At 26.5% G+C, this 5,515-nt stretch overlaps 1 protein-coding gene across 8 annotated transcripts in view; it reads right to left on the reverse strand.

Annotated features, from left to right (window-relative positions):
* Positions 1–5,515, reverse strand: part of LOC126905288 (uncharacterized) — a 51,241-nt gene that overhangs the window by 10,440 nt on the left and 35,286 nt on the right. For 2 of the 8 annotated variants that reach the window (XM_050684850.1, XM_050684841.1), the window contains exon 2: positions 1,809–1,875. The exons of 2 other annotated variants lie outside the window; for them this stretch is intronic. The gene's annotated coding sequence lies outside the window, so the exon portion shown is untranslated. Of the gene's footprint in view, positions 1–1,808; positions 1,876–2,304; positions 2,397–3,271; positions 3,348–5,515 lie in introns of those variants that run through there. 4 more of the 8 variants (XM_050684840.1, XM_050684849.1, XM_050684844.1 and 1 more) reach the window with 4 other exon arrangements.

Below are 5,515 nucleotides of genomic sequence, written 5' to 3' on the forward strand. Positions count from 1 at the left end.
TTTTGAAAATGTTCCGGAAATACTGCGTTCTTTAAACATATATCAAATTAAAGCTTATTTTATGTACTACAAAATGAAAAAAAAAAATTTGTTCCGACGATCTATCTTCTATGCGCAAATGACTACCATATTGAAAAATATACTATTTTTGTATGAAAATTATGGGTTTTGTATTTTATTTTAATAGAAGTTGATGTTAATTTTGCAATTATCCATCAATTTTTTAAAATTAAACACTATCTACAGATTTGCATCGAAGCGTTTCTTATGATAGTGATTTTAATCACTGTCAGATTAAATCTATACTGGACCCTACTATGCAATGTCTCTACTATGCCGCGACCCCACTGTGCTACCGTTTTTATTAATAAAGTTATCTTTCATTAGACAAATCTTTAAAAAAATTAGTTTTGTTATAGTACAAAATGTTTAAACTAATAAAAATATGATTTTTATATCTGAGATAATATATCTAACAATATTTAATCAGTGTATAAAACATAAATTTATAATATTTTTTTTATTATAAACTTTTACAATAAAGAGTAGGTTAAAAATGATTACTGTTAACATATTAAAATTCAAAATCAATAATAATTTGAAAACAATTACTTATGAAAATTATTTTTTTTTTTACGCTTTTATTAACCCATTAAGGATCATAGCGGCCTCCCCAAAAGGAGGAGGTTTCTTAACCATTTTATACCCCAGGATAGGTGGTTAGTCCGTCGCTGGAGAGTGGGATGGCGACTCCAATTACCGAACTGATCTCTCGTTCGGTAAATGAAGTCGCCCGTGACCGAGTTTCGAACCTGAGACAGTGCGCATCAAGCACTAACGCGTTACAGACTCTGCAACAACGTCCACATACTAATCTGGATATAATTAAGAAAATAGAAGTTGATATTGCTTTTGCAATTATCCACCAATTGCTTAAAAATAAACACCATCTACAGATTGGCATCGAAGCGTTTTTTATGATAGTAATTTTAATTCTATATTAAATCTACACTGAACCCAACTATGCCACGTTCCCACTGTACTGGGTTTTTTAATATGACTATTATTTTAAAAGAAATTGAATAGCTAATATTAAAAGAAGAATCACTCTGTATGCAACAAATAAATAATTTTTTTGTAATTTTTTCATAGTAAAAAATTTAATTGTTGTAATAAGTATTTATTTGTGTAACACTTATAAATCGTTAAAATACTTGGGGTCGGCTATCCTTATCGTAAACTTCTACTTGACACAAGTGTCATCATTTCGTGTCATTCTCCACTCTATTATAAAAGTGATAATAACTTCCGAAGTGCTCTTTACAAATTAGTTGTCCACCAGTATTTTTCTTAATTAGATAATTTTTTATTTTATTAGATAGTATAATATGCATGTTGTCACTTTAAAAATTAAATTTGATACCCATATAAGGTATAATAGATGAATTTAAAAAACCTTATTAATTTATAAATCGAGAAATATATAAAATTAAAAAATATCAAATATATTTTTTTTAATAAGACTATTAATTTAAAAGAAATTGAGTAGCTAATAATAAAAGAAAAATCACTCTGTATGCAACAAATAAGTAAATTTTTTGCAATTTATTCTTAGTACTAAATTTAATTGTTATAATAAATATTGATTCATTTATTATACTTATAAATCGTAAAACCTGTCATCAGGGCATGATTATGGAAATAGAAATTAATGTTGCATTTAAAATAATTCAACAATTTCTTTTAATAATTAAATACTATATATAGATTTACAACGAAGAGTTATTTATTATATTGATTATAATTACTGTCAGATATCATCTAAACTTGTTCCAATTCCAAATGCGACATCTCCATTTTACTGGGCTTCTCAACCTAAAATGTTCCAGAAAGACAGTGTCCTTTAATAAGGTATTAAGTTAAAGCTCATATAATGTACTTGAGGTTCAAAAAAAAAAATTGTCCCAACATTTTTTCTATGCATTAATTAATTAATTTAATTTAAACAGAAAAATATTATTTGCGTAAAAAAAATTTTGTTTAAAATATATTGTTAAAAGAGATTTTAAAAAATAAGTATTTATTTCAGTGAAAGACAAAGAAACGTTAGTTGGGACTAAATTCCCAAATTTTTTCTGTTACTTTCTTTATGCACATTTACGTCGAACCTTATTGTGACAGTGAAATCAATCGATAACCGATTTCAATCTAAATTAATATCTTCTATATCAGTTTTATATTATTTTATGACCCCACAGCGATGAATTAATTTTTTTATCGTAGAAAAAACTGCCATTAACGTACCTGAATAGTTAAACTTCTATGCATTATCCTTCTTTCTATTTTTGTTTGGCAAATTTGAATACGTTTGGTTTTACATACAAGCATACACTTAGCTGTAACATTTTTATAAAATAAAAATTAATTGAATATTATCAGCTGTAAATGATAAAGTTAAGTGTTTTCGTCAGTGTTTAACTGACGAAAACACTTGACAAAAAAGTATGATAATTATTATTATTTTTATTTATGATAGGAACATTGAGAAACTTATTAAAGACTAAAATAAACATATGTAATGAAAGATGGATGTAAAGCTCTTAAGAATAACAATTAATGAGTACTATTACCGATAAAAGTAATAATTTATTTTACAATGTGCTATCAATATATTACTATCAAAAATGAGAACGCAGTTTGTAGGTTTTCTAAAGATTGAAGAAATAAAAAAAAAGGTAGATTAATGGGATCGCGACACAGTATGGATGTGGCAAAGGTATTTTGGGAAGATCCTTTTTACTAGTAAATCAATTTTCAGTCGATTTCCGAAACGGTGAAATAATAATGCACATAAATAAAATATGTTAAATATCTACACGCTCTAAATCTCTTATTTCTATTCCTACATGTTATATCGTTGAAGACACAGTGTTAGTTATTTATTCTCAATATTTGAAAACTTATTGTGTGGTACAAATAGCATGTTATGTATTTCAGTTATAATTTTAAGCATATTTAATTCATTATAAATTTAACTTTATTCGTGTTGCTGTTGAACTCATTTATAAGATTGTAAGTTATTACTTATTGTATTGGTCTTATTGCATATAATTTGAAATTTTAATTTTATTAATTGTCTTAAAATAATTTGGAAATAATTTATATTATGCATGTTTATTTAGTCATTAGATTATTTTAAATTGTTATTCAAGGAAATAAAGTAGTTTGTCTTTAGTTACTTTTCTATCTAGCTGTTGTTTATCAAATTTACCTTATATACAGTCCACTAAAAAATATACAAAATAATTTGGTCATTTCAATCTGTTTTGGTCTATCGGTTAAAGTAATACGCCTACTGTAAGTATAATCAGAGTTTATAAAAATATGAACTGAGGAAGAAAAGTAAATTTTAGTATTACTATATTAACCAAACAAGCTTCCTCGTAAACCTTACGCAATGTCTGATGATAGTACTTCCTCTACTATCATTGTGTACTATTAAGCGTTGTAGGAGTAGGAGAGTATGAAATCCGAAGTATCCTTACCCTACTCTGATAGAATGACAAAAAAGTAAAGTGATCTTATTTATTAATATTAAATTTACTATAATCAATAGTCACACTCTTTGATATCAATAATACCACAAGTATTGACGGTTATCAATGATAAGTAGTTAGGATTAAGTCATCTTGTGTGTCTAACCAAAGTAGTATGGTGGCTATATATGAACCTCCTACTTAATTCCTGAAATAGATAAGTATCAATGACATAACTCTGACAATTAAATTCGTACAAACATTATTGATTTATTAAATTTACTAGATATATTTTTTATTATTGATGATCACTTGATTTTTCTTTGTGCCAACTTAATATGTGTACTCATAAAATTTAATTCTTAACTTTTATATTTTTGGTGAATTTGTTATTTTCCTACTTTGATATTTCCAATAAATACTATTGTTAATCACCACTCATAGTCGACGATTTCAATTAATTAAACACAAATATTGCGCAGGAAATTAATTAACAAGTATACGTATATTTACACCAAAACCAACGACCTCACGCAGGGTGCGTCACTGAACAACAACTGATAGAATATAAGTTTTATAATGACTGATATGAACTGACCTGACTAAATAAACAAAATTATCACATAGTTTTAACACTCTGAAATAAATTGACGTTCCTTTTTCTTCTATAATTATAATGTGAACGCGGTGGATCTTTCTTGGGTGTACCCTTTAGAATGACTAACCACATTTGAGTGAAATTGACCGAGTAAGAGCATTCTGACCACCACCAGAGTAAGATAAGAGCCCAAATGCTCATTATTTTGGGCTTTTTATATTAAGTTTGGTAGTATTTTTAAAGGCAAGAAGTGATCACCGACGCTACCATTATTTCTTTGTCAATTGTAATTTATTACATTAATGATCTTCATTTTATAATATTCTAGCATTCCTTACATAATATCTTACACATTGATTATTACCCTACATCTCATGTGCTACCATTACATATTATTTATTAGTTCCTGTTTGTTTTATATCATTAACATAAGCTTTTTTCTACAAAATTTCATTAGTATACTTTCAACACATTTAATAAGTATATATATAGCTTATTTTTACATTGTTATACAAGTCATGTTATGTGATTTATTAATTAAAGTCGTAAATAATACATTATAACACTAATGATATACTGTGTATGTCATAACAAAATGGATCTAATATTCAGATATGTGCTACTCTTCACCAAATGGACAAAAACTGAACTCAATATTGACAGAAGATAGCTAATTGAGTTCATTAGCTGCCACAACACCAACAAAATCTTCTTTTTTTTTAAATTTATTGCTAGTTAATAATGAAGATGATCTTATGACAATGAAAAATTTAATCAATAATGTTGATATTAATGAGATTAGCAAAAATAAAGAAGATTTAGTAAATAATTTCTATATCTTACGAAATAAGTTGCATTAAATTGTAAATACATTTTTAAAGTATGTATTTTAAAGGCCAATAACCTTAAGATCAAATATATTACCATACAGTATGATAAATATTATTATAAATTATGTATACAATCGATAAAAGTTATTTACTCTATAAAAAAGTTATGGAAGTTTTAAGAAAAAAAAGTGAAAAAAAAACGGTAGCACAGTGGGGTCGCGGCATAGTGGAGACATTGCATAGTTGGGTTCAGTCTAGATTTAATCTGACAGTGATTAAAATCACTATCATAAGAAACGCTTCGATGCAAATCTGTAGATAGTGTTTAATTTTAAAAAATTGATGGATAATTGCAAAAGTAACATCAACTTCTATTAAAATAAAATACAAAACCCATAATTTTCATACAAAAATAGCATATTTTTGAATATGGTAGCCATTTGCGTATAGAAGATAGGTCGTCGGGACAAATTTTTTTTTTTCATTTTGTAGTACATAAAATAAGCTTTAATTTTATATATGTTTAAAGGACGCAGTATTTCCGGAACATT

This window comes from Daktulosphaira vitifoliae, unplaced genomic scaffold (genome assembly GCF_025091365.1).
Source record: "Daktulosphaira vitifoliae isolate Bord-2020 unplaced genomic scaffold, ASM2509136v1 Scaffold_4, whole genome shotgun sequence".
In the NCBI taxonomy this organism is placed as follows: Eukaryota; Metazoa; Arthropoda; class Insecta; order Hemiptera; family Phylloxeridae; genus Daktulosphaira; species Daktulosphaira vitifoliae.